Raw genomic sequence first — 18,966 nt, forward strand, 5'->3', positions numbered from 1 at the left:
TGTGTCTGTAGTTGTGGGTGTGTAAAATTCAAAAATCTTTTATAAATCTTTGACGTAAGTTCTTAAATTAACAACAATTAAAAGAAGAATTATACTGAGAAAATTGCTTTACAAAATATGTAAAAAGATATATAGTATAATATTAGCACAGGGATAAAGAAAACAAAGGAACATATTAGAAAACTGAAGGAATTGTTCCACATATATATGGAAATATGTAGGTCAAGAACAGCAGCATTAAACTGAGAAAATTCATCCCTTAGAAGGAAAATAAAAGACAGATATCTTCTCACACCACAGCTAGATGTACATTCTGTGTGGATTAAAGATATAAATGTGAAAGCTAAAACTCTAAAACGTGACAAAGACAACTTCTGCTCTTCAATCTGTTCTCACTTTTCATAGTAAACAGCTTAACAACAACAATAAAACAATAAAAGACAAAAATATGGCTCACATGTGGGCACATAATAAAGAAACATATTCAAAACTAAATTGTGTTTAGTTTTGAAGTTAGAAATTAGGTGTGACCATGTAAATACATTTTCTACAGTAGAAAGCAAGCAAAGGTTATGTTCAGAAATTCTGGGATAAGACACTTAAGACATCCTGTGTGCATGTCTCTTCTCGCCTTTCATTGGTTGGACAGAGATGATAGATGCTCTGCAGGGGACGATCCCAGGATGACTGCTGTACAGCACACTGGCTGGATCTGAGCAGGCTCAAACATTATGACCAGCAGTAGTGAGTAGTGTAGAACTCATTACTCCAGAAAAATGGTACAGATGAACCTATTTTCAGGGCAGGAATAGAGACGCAGACGTAGGGAACATGTGGACACACTGGGCAGGGAGAAGGGGTGTGGGACGAATTGGGAGATTGGAATTGACGTATGTGCACTGCCATGTGTAAATCAGATAGCTAGTGGGAACCTGCTGTATAGTGCAGGGAGCTCAGCTCCGTGCTGTGTGATGACCTAGATGGATGGGATGGGGGGTCGGGGGGAGGTCCAAGAGGCAGGGGATATATGTATACATATAGCTGATTCACTTCGTTGTACAACAGAAACTAACACAACATTGTAAAGCAACTATACCCCAATTTTTTTAAAAAGTATATCACTTTGTTAAGATCCACATATATCATGGTGTTTGCCTGAGGCTGAACGTTGAGATAATAAAGGAATATATTCCTAATATAAATGGTTATGCAGGAATCTGGTGCCTCTTTTTAAAATAGCACCTTGGAAAGAGCTTTCTCATTCCAGTTCCTGCAACACGAAAGAAGTACAAATACGTCCAAATAAGAGGAATTAATCTATATACCCAAACTTTTATGTGTATGTAGCTGACAAGTATGGCTGCCACAGGAGAAATTACTGTGTGAATGAGTAAGTGATGTGAGCTAAATCTACTTTTCCCCATTTACCTTCTGTACTTCCTAAATTTTGAATATGTGCATATAAACCTTTCAAATATATACATTTCAATATTTGCATGCATTACATAAACACACACATTAAGCAAACAAAACAAAAGTTTGAATTCACATTTTGGCAAGGGAAGGTAATGAGGAATTAGTAAACTCAAGCATTGATCCTTTGATATATATTTGTAAATTGATACAACTTTTATAGGGAGCTATTTAAATATTAATCTCTTTAATTATAAATACACTTACCCTTTGACCCAGAAATATATTTCTAAACATATATTTTATGGATAATCTTGCACATACATAAAATGATTTTTTCTGTTTAAGATGATTCTTTTCAGGATTATTTGAAAGTTCAAAAAATGACAATCTAATCCATCTATAAAGACCTTGTTAAATAATTATGATAAATCCAACAATGATACACTATGTACCTATATCAAAGAATAGGTTGTTTATGTTCTAAAGTAGAAATTTCTTCAAGTTAAATTACATAGTAAAAAAAAAAATAGTGCAGTATGGAACAATGTGTTTAACGTGCTACTATTTGAGTAAAAATGTAAAGAATCTGTACTTGCTTGTGGATACAAACATCATTTTAAAAGGACTCAAAAGGAACTAATGGTATTATCTTCCTTATGGGGAAAAGAAATGTGAAGCTGAAGGAAATAGCCACAATGCAGACTTTTAAGTGTTGCCCTATATGAATATATTACCCAATAAAACAGTAAATTAAAAAAAATATATATATATATATTTATGGGATAGGGAAGAGATGGGAGGCAATGAAGCAAGTCTTCAAAAAGAAAATGGAAAGCGTGTACTCTATGACCCAACAATCCCTTTCAAGGTATATACCTTTGAGAAAACTAGTCACAGGTCTCTAAGGGGATATGGAGCAAGATGAGTTATGAAGAATTCATACTATAGGATGCTTTTCTGCATTTAGAGAAAAATAATACTAATTATAAGCAAAATTGGTAGGTCTTAAAAACATGTTGTGGAAAAAGGAAACAGAATGACATCTGTAGCACAACGGCATTTTTATAAATTAAAAATACATGCACAAGAAGCAAAATTATATATCTCTCAAGGATATATACTCACAAAAAAATCAAGGTCAAACACATTAGCATGGGTGACTAAGGCGAAAAGGAAAGTATTAGTGATATATTGCTTCTTAACAAATAACTCCAAAGCTTAGAGGCTTAAAGCAATAATGATTTTTACTTCACAGTTTCTGAGGGTCAGGAATCCAGGAATGGCTTAGTAGGGTGATTCTGGTTCAGGATTTCTCTTGTTGCAGTCAAAAGGTGGGTCAGCCCCATAGGCATCTAAAGGCTTAACTGGGATTAGAGGACCAACTTCCAGAATGGCCTGCATAGCACATGGCTGTTGGCTGGTGACCTCAGTTTCTTACCATATGTGTATCCTCACGGGGCTTGCTTGAATGTCCTCAAGACATGGCATCTGGCTGTCCCCAGTGCAAGTGAATTCAGAAAGAAAGGGAGCAAGATGTAAACCCCAAGGTCTTGTAAGACAACATCAGAAGTTAACATAACATTACTTCTGCAATATTCTCTAGGTCACACAGCCCTACCCTGGTAGATGTGGCAGGGGACTACACAACAGTTGGTAGGAATCATTAGGGGCCATTTTGAGTCACAAATAATAAATAATAAAAAGAAATATCAGAAAAAGGGCAAAAATTAATATACAACCAAATAAAACAGAATTAATCATATACTTCCTGATGATCATAGTGCCATGAAATGATGTGGTTAGTTTAACTTTATGTACGTAGGTACAAAGGAAAACACACATACCAATGTGTTATTCATACATACGCACATAGGTATTTATATGTTCTCTTGCTGATAAACATATTTCCAATATGTTTTTCTATTACAAATAATGATACAGTAAAAATTTCTGTACACGTCTTCTTGTGTACATGTACAAGAGTTTTAGTGAAAGATATATAGTTTTAAGTGGAAATATCAACTTTTGTATGTACATCTCCAACTATACTAGTTGGTGCTAAATTTCTTCCCAAAGTGGACATAATGATGTGCAGTCCCAACAGCAGTAAATGAGAGTTCCCATATTTATTATCCTTCTTAAATTATGGTACATACCAACTTGAATCTGTTGGATATGAAATGGAATAATAGTATTGTTTCAACTTAGTTTTTCTTCCTGATTAATACTGAGTTTGACACTTTTTCACCTTTATTTCATATTTCCACTTTTGTGGATGGTCTTTTCAAGCCTTTTTTTATTGGAGTTATTTATTCTTCTATTATTTGAGAATTATTTTTATAATCTGATTACAGATCTTTGAGTCTGCAATCTTTCTATAATTATCTCTAAGTCTGTGGGTTGTATTTTTTATTTAGTTTAGAGTTTCTTTTGACAGAAATAATCATTGCATGGTAGTCAAATTTATACAGTTTCCATTTATGGTTAGTACTTTTGTATTTTGCTTAAGGAATCCTTACCTAAGAGTATAAAGATTCTTCTCTACATTTCTAATGTAAATTTAAAGAATTTATGTTCAGTTTAAATTTTTAATATGACCGAAACAAATTTATATATGTTGTTGTAATAGCATAGAATTATATTTTACTTTCTAAGGTGACAGCCAATTGCCCTAAAATAATTTTTGTAAGTTCTGACTTTTTAATGTATGGTAAATACAGCAGCCTAGACGTATAATAGTAAAAACAACAATGACAAATGTACCTACTCACCAGTCAGACTCATTAACTTTGGACTTTGCGGTCATTGGCTGAGTCACTAGAACTTGAGCTCTTGTGGATTCCTTTTTTGGTCTCTCACTTCAAACCATTTATTGTCCTGCTGAAAGAAGAAACGTAAGAAATAGGGCTTAAAATTTCTTGAAGTAAATGGTTCATTCTGTCCAGGACTGGCCCGGTATAATGTTTAATTGTATATGTCAACTTGGCTGGGGCAAGGTGCCCAGACATGTGGTCAGATGTTACTCTGGATGTTTCTATAAGGGTGTTTTGGATGAGATTAACATTTACATCACTGGACTTTGAATAAGGCAGAATGCCCTCCATAATGTGGATGGGCCTCATTCAATCAGTTGAAGGCCTGAATAGAACACAAGACTGATCTTCCCAGAGCAAGAAGGAGTTCTACCAGCAGACAGTTTTCAGAACTGAACTGCAACACTGACTCTTCCTAGGTTTCTAGCCAGCACACCCTGTAGGTTTTGGACTTGCCAGCCTCCAGAGTCACATGAGCCAATTCCTTAAAATAAATTTCTCCGTATATGTATACATACATCTCTTAAGTTCTGTTTCTCTGGAGAACTCTGGCTAATACACCCCGTGTGCTTTGGTCTTTGCTAATTGACCATTTCACTGGTGCTACTGGCAACTATCCTATATGTTCTAGTCTCACTGTTTAACTGGTATCACAGTTAAACCCTCCCGCCCCCATGTCCTGCAAGAAGAGAAATAATGTGGTGGAATTAGTTTCGATCATTTGCCTCTTTGTTAATTGTATTTTATGCCTTAGAAGATCAACAACACCTTACCTTTCTCAAATGCATTTGGAGACCCTCAGCTGGGAGGTCCTCAGCTACCCAGTTCTAGCACATGCCTCTTCTGAATACCTTCTCATGCATATGTATATAACAGGAAGTACCTTTCTTTATACTGTCCATATAGTGTCACATTGGGGCAATTCTTGACGTCCATACTCCACTAAACAAACATGATAATGTCCAGTCCCCAGGACTACTTCTGGGACAACTCTTTATTTTTTTCCTGTATTATTGAATTATAATAATATTATCCTTAAATTATAGGATTTATATCCAAGCAAGGTCTGCTACTAGAGGAAACTTATTAAGTATGATCTTATTGATACTATGTCAAATATTACTCTAGCAAAATTAAATTTTCATGGGGATATTTGTTAAGTTTTACTTGTGAAATTTGTTAAATTATAGATTTATATTTAAGAGTATTACTTCATGTTTCTCCCTAATAAAAGCCTGAAACTGATAAACTATTTTGATCTTTTTAGTTATATGGCATGGTATGACTTAATGATATAACTGTTTCCACATTTAACTCTGACTACTTTTTTGGAATACATAATTCTTATGTTTATTAATCCTACCCTTGTCAAATAATGTGTTTTGTAAAATGTCAGTTCACTAAAAAACACAATTACCTGAATTTTATATTTTACCTTTTTTTTCCCTGTCTAGTTAATGACTGACACATTGCTTTCTTCCAAAATGGATAGAAAAGAAAAATGCATAAAATACAACAGTCAGCACTATTAGTCAAGATAAAGAAAATGAAGTGATAAAATAAGAGGAAACAAACCTGAATTTGATAATTCAGCCTAAGAACTTGTTTACATTGTGGAGTTTGACCACACATCTGTGCCTCAGTTTATTAACAGAGCAAAAAACAAACTTCTTCACTTTAGAAAAAATTCAGTTGCTAAGAAGAAAACACTCAATTCTCACACACTGAAATTGAGGCATTATGAAAATATACACCCAATTATGAATACTGGTTTCTTTTGTGATTTAATTTAAGAAATGTGAAATAAAGTTCCAAAAGTCATGTAATGCTGTTGATTTTTTCTATTAACACCTCTGTCACTTTTTATATTAATATGGTACTGAGTTCCATAAGTTTGTAAGTTCCATAAACTTAACTTTTGTTTTGGACATTGATGTTATCATCTGCTAATCTGAAGATGCGTGTCTCTGTGTGTGTGTGTGTGTATGTGTTTTGAATATACTTATGAATTATTCAAATATTTCTCAGATTCATTAGAATTCATGAGCTGACTTCCTAGTATTACTCGACAAAGTTTTGTAATGTTTTAACATTTATGAAAAATTTAATCTCTAATAATGAATAACTCGAGACAGATATTTCCTATTTAATAATTACAATTATTTATTTCAAGCAAATATCATAAAAAGAGAAACTCCTCTTAAGGGGAAAATACAAGGACACTCAAAATGCCATTTTCTGTTGAAGGCATATCAGTATAGTTAAATTTGATTCTATTCAATAAGCACATATTGAGGAACTAAATCAGGAGCTTTAAAAGCTATAAATTTGTTTTTCATCTTCAAAGAGCTTACTATTACGGACCAGTAGGTTGTGAAAACTGGCCTGGGACACAAAACTTGAAGAATGAATGAAAATTTAACAAATTGAATGAAAATTTAACAGACAAAATGGAAAATGTAAGCTCCTTGCAGGCAGTAGTTATCTGTTTTATTTACTCTTGTATGTAGTGCCTGGAACAGTGCAGAAAAAAACAGTTGATTCTCCATTAATGTCCATTAATATCTTAACTGAATTTAAAAAATTTCAAGAAAATGCCTTTGTTAGCATAGGAAACAGCACAAATGGTTTGTGTATGATTTTTACATTTTAATTTAAAAAAGATCCAATTCTTCCACATAATAATTTCCTGGAAAAATACCACCATATTAAAGATATCAAGTAGGGCTTCCCTGGTGGCGCAGTGGTTGGGAGTCTGCCTGCCGATGCAGGGGACGCGGGTTCGTGCCCCGGTCCGTGAGGATCCCACATGCTGCGGAGCGGCTGGGCCCGTGAGCCATGGCCGCTGAGCCTGCGCGTCCGGAGCCTGTGCTCCGCGGCCGGAGAGGCCACAACAGTGAGAGGCCCGCGTACCGCAAAAAAAAAAAAACCAAAAAAAAAAAAAAAAGATATCAAGTAACTTCTCTTTTATTCAGTAATGTTTTTATGTCTTTAACATGATAATTGACTTGAAGGGTGCATTAGAAATAGGTTATAAATGATATAAATGATTCACAGGTTAAAGAAAGAGAAAGTAATGGAGATCACAATGGAAATTTAGCAGATACATGTCCTATTTATTTAGCTTTCATTCTTCAGCTTCTTCTATGTGGTCAAAGGATAGCATATCTGTTTTGCTGTGGAACAAATGACTTCTTATACAGAATTCACATATATATTGGAAACTCAAACACCTCGACTTTCATTTCCAGTTTAAAATGTCATCTGGCTAGTAGGCCTGAAGCAGCCTCCTCTACATTTTCACTAAAGTAGTTAGGAAGAGACTTAAGATGAAATTGCACACCACTGTGAACTGGGACTCACTGTCAACTTATTGTTAGAATATGAGAGGAATTTCCATTAACTACAAAGCTAAGGGAAGTGGATTAAATACATGATATAGTACGATGCTGCTAGTGTGCCTGCCTGCCAGAAAGTAGATAGAAAGACCTTTATTCCTTCCCTCTTTCTCTAATTCCTGGATCAGAAACAAAATCTCAACAAAGCAGAAAACTGAATAGCCATCCTTCTACTGACTGCATGCTAAATTTTAGGCAGTGTGTCAGTTTCCCATGCCCCCTGCCCTGACCCCTAATACTATGTCTCATTCTTTATCTCTTCAGATATTATAATTTCAAAAAAGTGGAACAAGGGAGGGAAAAGAATTATTGAAAATGACTTGAAAGCTGAGACTGATTCTTGTGACTAGAGTACTAATTGAGGAGGGGAAAGGAAAGCATGGTAAACCCTAATAGGACTCTTTTCTGTATTTGCTCTCCATCTGTTAAGGCTGTTAGACACATTTAATGTAAATGGGAGAAGACCCACATCAACAGATGAAAACACTCATCAAATAAATGGCAAATATATGTTGGAAATTGGGCTGGGAATTATGTATACTACAATCTGTAACTTTATGCAATTATTTGCCTAAGTTGACAGGATTTGGACATCCACCTCCCTTTTTAATGATAGGAAAACATGAATAACGATATTAATAATAACAACATCTATCTGAGATGCCCCTCCCCTACACACACACACACACACTGAGTCACTCAATTTCCTATTATCCTGCAATATTTTTCTTTATAGTACCTATGACCTCTGAACTATGACTTATTTATTTATTTCTCTGTTAATAGTGATTTTGCTGACTAGATTATATGCTCAATGAGTGCAGAATCCTTTTCTGTTTTGTTCACTGTTCTCTTCTCTGTACTTATAAGAGTGTCTGACACCTAATAGGTGCTTGACAAATATTTATTAAATGAAATAGTGAAAGAGAATGAATGAATTCCAAGAATTCAGAGGAGAGAGCCTCACTGAAGTGATCTACTCTAAAAATATAGTATTTTAGACAGTTTAGCATCCTTGATAGGAAATGAAAAGTAATGTCATATATTAAATGGGTACAGGAAGCGCAGAACAGCTGATTAAAAAGCCAAAAACAAAGTTAAAATGGAGATTGAGGGGAAAAGATTGCAGATAGCAAAAATGCATAGATAGGTAATTATCTCCTGCTAAACCTTAGATCATGAAGTAAACTTATACCTATCAACATTTACTGGAATTTCTAATGTCTTTCCTAGCTGTACTCAACTGATTTAGTTAGGTAGTAATACCATACAGACTTTAAAATAGAAGGCTGTTCCTAAAGACTATCAAAATATTAAAAAATGATACAAGAAACTTCTTCCTCAAACCTTGACCCTAATTATAAGCTACTCCGTGCAGACATATTTCTGAAGGTATATGATTAAATCCCATTTCTCTGAGGCAGAAATGGTGATTATGATGCTTCTGATGAATCTTAGAATGAATATAGGTCAGGGCCTCTTGTTGGACCCTGATTTTTTTTTTCTTTTTTTGTCCAGAGAGTCAGATCTTCAGGATCATCATAGAACTCCTAGCAAAATTATTTAGTGCATTTATCTTGGCACTAAAACCAATATTCTGGATTTTTTCTCTTTATTATGTTTGTCATAAATGAGACATACTATAGCATTTGTATGCCATATTTACACATAATATTATATGCTTTCAGCTAAAATCTTATTATATGAATTAATATAAATATTTAGTAGAAGCTAGAACTTATATCTTTCATAAGGTATATCAACAAATATAAAGATTTTAAATTATATCCTATTTTGATTATCATAATAAAATTAATATTGGATATATTTAAACTAAGATATTATGATGTGGAAAAACATATCAATGATGTTGATAACAAACTTAGCGTTTTTTTCCAGAATGAAGAGAAAAGATATGAGAGGGTGAAAAAATTGGAAAGAGCAGTTATAATTGAGGACAGAGAATCGATATCGAATATAAGAATATAAAAGTGTTTTTGACAGAGAAACCTGACAAATTTTTGGAATATTATCATATAAAACATAGCTGTGGGGAGTTCACTGGTGGTTAAGACTCCATGCTTTCAATGCAGGGGGCACAGGTTCAATCCCTGGTCAGGGAACTAAGATCCCGCTAAATCCTGTATGCTGCATGGCACAGCCAAAAAAACAGCCGTGAATTTACTGGTTTAAAAATAATATATAAGCATTTAAGTTGAAAGTCACACTGCATTCAACAACAAAATTAATGAAAGAGTCTAAATGCTAACACACTTCCTGGTCACATTTTTGTTGTCTTCATCAACTGGGGACAATAAAAATGCTAGAAAGAAAGTAATCAATGCTTACAAAATTTTAAAGGAAGACAATCATGTTCCCCAAATTTTATATCCTGGGAGCTTTCTTTCCATGTATGTTATCAGTCCCAAACATACAACTCAGAAACTATTCTACTCAACTTCTCTTATTCTTAAAAGCAAGCATATATACAAACAAAACCACCTAGGGTTCTTAGAAAAAAAGTAAAATCCACAAATCAAATCTGGATAGTTTAATCAGTAAATTGATTTATTAAATGATAGTAAGCAATTTTCAGAACTGCTTGGAAGTTTGGAGGAATCAATTCTTTACTGCACCTGCTATTGCTGCTAGCATTGATATGGTCCCTTTGCTGGAACCAGGTTTGCTAACACTGAGAATTTGTGGTCACTACAGATAACTCTGCTACCACTGAGTGTTGATATTCTGCCCCCCACTTTGCCAGCAAAAGTGAATGTCCTATAAAAGCCTATTTCATCACATTGGTCACTTCCGAATTAAATTCTTATGCGGGTGTTCTGATTGGGAAATGGAGTCACATAAGCATAATTTTACTGTGAAGGAGAACGGATACTTAGCTCTGACTTTTCTATGTGAGGAGCATGTCAGATTGAATACTTAGGAATTTCTCCAAATATTGAAAAGATTATTCAAAAGATGAGAGACAGTCATGAATATGGAAAATACCCATGACAACACCACCACAAACAGCAAAATAACACAGGAAATCTAACTAATCAACCCATCAACCAACAACTAAATGCTAATAAACAAGATTTATTCCTGTTGGTGAAGGCATGAAACATTAACATCTCGAGAATGGGCATGTCATGATGCAAAATAACTCCACCTTTTGGGCTGAACTATAAACTTAGGAACCTTGAAGCATCGTGTGTTCTCAATACATGTTGTGCAACCAGGAAATGAATACTAGACCTACTTCCCAGAGCCATTTCTTTTCTGCTGTTTCTTTGGAATTAGGTGATACATGCCTTGCTTCACATCTTTCAATCAATAATTTAGAATACATTTTATTCCCAGGATTAGTAACATCTGAAAATGAATCTTCCAGGACTTGTTAAAAAGTGATTAAACCATTGACTTGTTTGGGAAAATGGTACTAGGAGAATTACTGAACAAAAGATTCAGGTGCTAGAAGAATTAATGAACAGAAGTTTGTTTCATCTTCAGAAATGCAGCAGTGCATAAAGCAATTGCCCTCTGCATTTCCAAGAAACTTGAAAATTATTTCCTCACACTTAAAACTCTTATTAAGTATGCAGTTATTGGATAAAAAATATGTGAAATTGTAGCTACACAACACAGGCATATAATTGGAAGGGAACCCCCAGCTTCTAGGAATAACATACAGCATCAGTTTAAATCACGTGTGTAAATTAGCTTAAGATATGGAGGGATATGGGGCAAAAGCACCCAGATTTTTAGTAAATATAGTATAAGATTGGAATAGTGATGCTGAATAGCTTATAGTTTTTCTGTAACCCCCAAACCATTATTTTCTCTTACTGAGGGAAAATAGAAAATAACAATAGTATGACAAAGGAAAAACTAAACATGCTGGTTAGCTAGTGTCTGTCAAATTAATTAACAGATATTGATGACAGTGGACATGTGGATACTAGTTTTGGATAGGACATTAAACATTAAACCGCTTTAACTCTCAATTTCCCCATCTGTAAAAATGTAATAATGGTACTTAACTCACAAGATTTTTGTTAGAATTAATTGACATCCTTTACAAATAGCAAATACTACGTAAATAGTATATCATCATTATTATTATCTTTATCGTTGCTAATAACCCACCTTACCACCTGTATTAAAATAATGATGAATACTCTATGGAGAAGAACCAAGTGAGTCATATCTCAGTATTCAATATGTGATAATTGAATAAATCAAATAGAATTTCCCTGACCCCTTGACATGGGCATGTAAAATGAATAACTTCATTGACACATTTCTTGTTTAAAATTAGAAATCTGGAATGAGAACATTTTGATGTGCCAGACTACTGTAAGATAAAATAGACTCGAGTGTGTGTGTGTGTGTGTGTGCACGCATGTGTTATTATTCCTCCTAGTTAATTGTTTATGAAGTATTGTGGTCAGGAAAGAGTGGTTCCCACTGATTCACTAGAACTTGATATATCTAGACTTTATAGCTAAAAAAGTGTGATCCTTGCTTGTGTCATGTACATAAAGAAAGCTTCAGCCCTAAATAGGGACAAAACTTCTTGAAATGAAAAGTATAACAATGCAAGGAAGTTTTAGAGTAAAATAAAATATGAATTCTCATGCTAAAATTCTAAGGTTTGCAGCTCCAAGAGTTGTATTTTAGAAAATATGTCCATATAGTTGCAATAAACAAATTATTTCAACATTAATCTGCAACTTTACATTTTAACAAAACAGCAACTGTGTTTACCAATAGGTTAGTATCCAGGCATTCCCTACACTTCAATCCTCATTATGAGGCTATGAGGAGTTATCAGCCCCCTCATTATATTAATGAGGAAACTGATGCTCGCAGGAGCTGACTTAACCAATAGAACACAGAGAGTAAGTAGAGAGGCAAAAAACACCTTAAAATCTGGCTGCAAGCAGTGCCTTGGCTTTGATGCCATTCTGTATGCATTCAACAGTGTCACCAACCTTCTCATCAGTCATTTTGAAATGTCAATTTATCAACTAAAGTACCATGCCTTAATTGATGAAGCCACATAGAACTGAAAAGTTAAGTATCTAAGCTCCAAAATATTTCAAGTTGCCAGGCTATGAATCCTGGCTCTGCCCCTCATATCTCTGTAAATTTGGCCAAGTTTATCTTTGTGCCTCCATTGATTGATTAATTGATTGATTTATACAAGTCAAAGTGTTGATTTTAGTTTTTGTTTTTTAAATGAAGTATAGTTGATTTACAATATTATATTAGTTTCAGGTGTACAACATAGTGATTTAATATTTTTATAGATTATACTCCATTTAAAGTCATTACAAAATAGTGGCTATATTTCCTGTGTTGTACAATATAACCTTGTTGCTTGTCTATTTTACACATAGTAGTTTGTATCTCTTAATCCCATACCTCTATCTTGCCCCTCCCCCCATCCCTCTTCCACTGGTAACCACTAGTTTGTTCTCTGTATCTGAGTCTGTTTCTGTTTTCTTATATACATTCATTTGTTTTATTTTCTAGATTCCACATATAAGTGATAATATAGAGTATTTGTCTTCCTCTTTCTGATATATTTCACTAAGCATAATACTCTCTAGGTCCATCCTTGTTGCAAACAGCAGAATTTCATTCTTTTTTAAGGCTGAGTAATATTTCATTATATATATATATATATATATATATATATATATATATATATATATATATATATATAAATCACAACTTCTTTATCTATTCATTGTTGATGGACACTTGGCTTGCTTCCATATCTTGGCTATTGTAAATTATGCTGCTATGAACATTGGGGTGCATGTATCTTTTCAAATTAGTGTTTTTCTTTTTTTTGTTGTTGTTTTTGGATACATATCCAGCAGTGGTATTGGTGGATCATATGGTAAGTCAATTTTTAGTTTTTTGAGGAACCTACATACTGTTTTCCACAGTTGACTGCACCAATTTACCATTACACCAATAGTATACAAGTGTTCCCTTTTTCTACATCCTCACCAATATTTATTATTTTTAGACTTTCTGATGATAACCATTCTGACAGATGTGAGGTGATACCTCATTGTGGTTTTGATTTGCATTTCTTTGATGATTAGCAATGTTGAGCATTTTTTCTTGTACCTGTTGGCCATCTGTATATCTTCTTTGAAAAAATGTCTGTTCAGGTCTTCTGCCCAGTTTGCAGTTGGGTTGTTTGCTGTTTTGATATTGAGTTGTATGTGCTGTTTACATATTTCCTGTGTGCAAAACTTTTAAGTTTAATTAGGTCCCATTTGTTTACTTTTGCTTTTATTTCTTTTGCCTTAGGAGGCAGATCCATAAAAGTATTGTTACGTTTTATCTCAGAGAGTGTCTGCCTATGTTCTATTCAGGGAGTTATATGGTTTCAGGTCTTACATTTAGGTCTTTAATCCATTTTGAGTTTATTTTTGTTTGTGGTGTGAGGAAATCTCAGACTTTTACGTGTAGCCGCCCAGTGTTCTCAGCATCACTTATTGAAGAGACTATCTTTTCTTAATTGTATACTCTTACCTGTTTCGTCATAGATTAATGTCCAAGACTGTGTGGGTTTATTTCTGGGCTCTCTGTCCTGTTCCACTGACCTATGTGTCTGTTTTTGTACTGGTACCATGCTATTTCAATTACTGTAGTTTGTAGTATGGTATGAAGTCTGGGAGCATGACACCTCCAGCTTTGTTCTTTTTCTCAAGATTGCTTTGGCAATTCAGGGTCTCTTGCGGTCATTTATTCTTATTTAAAATAGAAAATAATAATCACTCAGTGCATACATTTTGGAGATAATTCAATAATTTAGTACATATAAAGAACTGACAATGCTCTTATATGTAAGAAGTGCTGAACACAAGTTTATTATTAAAATAATTATTTATTTTTTAATATTACTTTTTGCCATATTTATGGTTTTTTTGTACAGTCATTAAATTATATACAATCAATTAGTAATATAGAACATCCATTCCATACCAGGAACCATAATCTGTTATACAACTTTTAATAGAAAATTTTTACATTAGTGCAAACTCTCTGCTTGTTAATAGTATCCATAATTATTAATATAAAACATTTCTAAATTTCTATTGCCATGTTTTTATAAATAAATCAAGTAATATGCTTATATTCACAGTATCTGTAAAGCTAAGGAAATCTAGGTATGTAAATAATTTTACAATTATTACAGTGCAGACTTTTCCTTCCCCAAAGTAAATGACACTGTGCCAACCACCCTGTAGATAATTAATATATGTTTCTTAAATTACAATGAGATATTAAAGTGTTTTCTGTCACTGTCTAAACCTAAGTGGCAACAGATTGTTAAAATGTACATCCTGTACTTCCAGAATACATTACCCAGTTGCTTTGTGTACTTGGAATCTACACAGTGAAGATGCATTTGGATCTACTACTACTCTTGAAGGGCTTTGCCAATTTGGGATCAGAGATTATTATTATTAATCTGTGTCCCTGCTAGAAATAAACCTCTTCTTGGAAAGTTTTCCTTTATATTCTTCAATTGTGATTGTGCCAAAAGAATATAAATTAAATAATGAGATCACTGGAGCTCCCCAGATGCTTGTCTTGTTACATGATTTTCATGGCCACGATTCAGACCCTATGTATAAACAATAGTTCTGACAATTTTCCCTGTGGGAGTGCCAATAATTGTGCATCGGGGGAACTAAAGCAAATAGAAAAGCTTATATAATCAGAAAGTTTGCTTTCTCCAAGATATTCTTTCAAATATCTCTAAGATATTCTTTCAAATAAATAAATAAACCTTAAGCCAAACTAATTTTTCTATATTTCAGTAAATCATAAAATATATGCATTGTAAGAACGGAAAAATGAAGGAACTGGTAAATTAAAAGTGAAAAGCAAAGGGCAATGCAAATGAGGGAGAAAATTGTAGCCATAAAAATAAATTCTTAAAGTTTATCTTGAAGTATAATTTTAGAAATAGATAATTTTGTTGATAGAAATATATTGCTACACTAAGAAGACAAGTTTTGATTTAAAAGAAAATAAATAAATCATTTTCTAAGTCTCCAAACAGTTTAACTATGAATACTTCAACAACAGTTTAGCACTGAATTTGAAAACTATATTTTGTGGTTCTTGAGAGAAGAAATATTTAATAAATAATTAAAATAAACAGTCAAAAAATGGAGGACCTATTAACCTCTAGCATATATAATAAAAAATAAACTTCCTACTATATACAGTCAACAGTTATCAAAATACAGAGATTTACTAAGTTCATTTACATTATACTACCAGTTTTTATAAAATTTGATAAACTTCTTTAGGAATTTAGAGAGTAGTTTTTAACACATTTTAAAAACTACAGTTGTTTTGGTATTTATTCAGAAATAATCTGGAAAATGCATATGTTTTAAACTACACCAGGACAAAGTACTACTTATTTCTTTTTTTTCCTTTTCTTTATCTTTTATTTTATTTTATTTTTTGATAAATGACTCAGAAAAGGCCTCAGCAAAAAGATAACAAATCTTAAAATTTATTATTGTCAATAGTCTGCATGACCTTTACTTTAACTGCATTGTTGCTGTCAGTAATAATCCAAGGCTGCACTTCCAATGATAAAATGAAAGACTTTGCATACTGAATCTCTGGATCTCCTTGAAAGTGTTCAGATATCACAGTCATTTATTCCCATTGTCAGAGCAAGGTCCATTATGAAAGGCCATCCGTCTTTACTTGAAGATGAAGAGTGGAGAAACTCCACTTCTGCCTTGAATCAAGTACTAACTACTTCAGGGCCCTCAGATGTATCAACATACTGACCCGCTGTAGGTGTGAGATCTTTCTCTCTCTCTTTCTCTCTCTGTGTATGTGTGTGTGCCTTCCTTTTTTGGCTCTGAGCACAGTCTTTAAGAGTTTGCTTTTCCTTTATAATACACAATTTCAGTGGCACATAAAATAATGCTTTATCACATCCCTGAGAGATTCTTTCGAACAGGGCTTTTCGTTTGTCTAGTTTGTTTGTTCTTTTGTTTTTCCCAACTTAAACTGGCAGCTAGATTACTAGCAGAATTTTGAAAAAAAGCTGGCTTTGCCATCTTTAGTAATAATACCAACAGGAATCATAATAATACCTTTTATAAATATGCAATTTCAAAATTTTACTTTGAAATAAGAACACATTTTATGTATTTATGATTAAATATTCTTATTTAATAATTGGCCAGAAGATATAACAATATCTAAATACTGCACGGAAATAATCATCCCAACTTATAAGAAAATGTAGGAAATATATACAGAATAAAGATAGTAAATACCATGATACACATACTATTAGATGATGCATTTGCCCCAAACTCTAAGTCAGATAAATATCACAACTAAGTCTGTCATAGGGAATCCCTATTTTCCTAAAATTGTCATGTCTGAATAACTTCAGACCAAGATCTTAACTTTGGCTACTTCACTCCCTATTCCAACAGAAAAACTTGTGTCTCGGATTTTAGTCTCAGACTTCTTCAAGGTAGGGAAAGTAAAGAAAAGATTGAAAGGATTTTAATTTGTCAACATACCTGAACCTTACCTAGCTGGACACTTGACACTCAGAAGAATGTAAAAGAGAAGGAAAATGTCCAGGCCTTTGCAGAAGAAAACAGCCAGGGGATGAGACTTGAGTTTTCCAGGGCTGTTGTATCAAATGACTAAAACCAGGGTGGCTTAAAACAAACGAATTTATTCTCTCGTAGTTTAGAGGCCAGGATTCCAAAACCAAGATGTCAAAGGCCATGCTATCTCTGGAGGCTCTGGGAGAGAACCCAGTCCTTGTCCCTTCTAGACTCTGGTGGCTGCTGGCATCCTTTGGCTTTTGGCGTCATCACCCCAATCAGTACCTCTGTCTCCACATCACCTTCTGCTTTGCGTTTGTGCCTAATCTCCTTCTGGTTCTCTCTTATAAGGACACTTGTGGTGGCATTTGGGGACCATTCTGATAAGCTAGAGTGTTCTCCTCATCTCTAGACCCTTAACTTAATCATAGTGGCAAAGACCTTTTTTCCAAATAAGACCACATTTACAAGTTCCAGGGATTAGGACATAGACTTGTCTTTGGGGTATGGGTGGCATTTTTCAATTTACCCCAGGCTATTTACCACTATTGGCATGGAAGCAAAAGGAAAATGCCACCTCTAAATGGTGATCTTTTTACACACCTTCAATTATGGTGAAATACATATCCTCACATATGACCAATTCTTCAGGGGGTAAAAAGAGGTTTTGGAGAGCACTGACAACTCTTTTATGCTATAGCAAAATTAATATTGACCATTTCCAAAGTACTAAATAGTTTAGAATAATATGGAGGTTTTTGGACAACTTCCAAAAACTCCCTTTAGAGTATGAACATATTTACTTGGTTCTGATTGATACAAAATAAGAACTGAGAAAACCACTATTTTTACTTACTTAATATTTTATATAGAAATATTGCAAAATAAATAAAAGTGAGATCGCATAGATAAACATCTAATACAATTGAATGGCTAGTATATGTCAATGGCAGGAGTAGATAAGAGGTGGAGTTTTTAGTGGCTTTAATGATGTTTGAATTGATTCCTGGGGAAAAAAAGGACTTACATTCATTTTCTGTATGTAATGATAACTCTTTAAAAATGTGAATTAATTTAATTAGCCAGCGGTCCTTGATTGTACCTTAAAAAAAAGCACTTTCTGTAATGCTTTTGTATTTCTTTAAAGAGCTGAACTAACTTACTTTGATGCAGAAGTCGGCAAGGAGAACTCATCTGCTAAAATGCAAACTAGGGATGCTTTTCTATAGCTATTCTTGGGTGCTCTCAAATCAAGCTTCTTGAATCCTAGATCAGCTGCCTCAAACACCCCCTTATTTACATAAACTCTGGGGCTTTTGCAGTCATCTCCATTGTGCAGTGGAGTTTTTCTGCATGCATTCCGATTAGACTTGTGTAAAAATGCATAAATTTCTCATCCACTCAAAGGCTGACCTGGTGGAAATTGGCAGGGAGTGGGCAGAGTGGCAGATTACTAAATTGGCAATACCTTTTTAACTCTAGTTCATTTGGATGAAATGAACCAGATCTTACAGAGGGCAGCAGTATTGGTCTAAATAGGATAAAATGCCTTTGAATCCTGGAAATGTACTGCTGCAAGAAACATACAAAGAACCATCAGGAATAGAAGATCAAAGATCAAAATGGGTATTTTTCTAGAATATGAAACAAGTAAGATAGCCCAATGAATATGTGAATTCTTCATATTCTATAATAACGTATTTG

The sequence above is a fragment of the Tursiops truncatus genome, chromosome 5 (genome assembly GCF_011762595.2).
Source record: "Tursiops truncatus isolate mTurTru1 chromosome 5, mTurTru1.mat.Y, whole genome shotgun sequence".
NCBI classification, from domain to species: Eukaryota; Metazoa; Chordata; class Mammalia; order Artiodactyla; family Delphinidae; genus Tursiops; species Tursiops truncatus.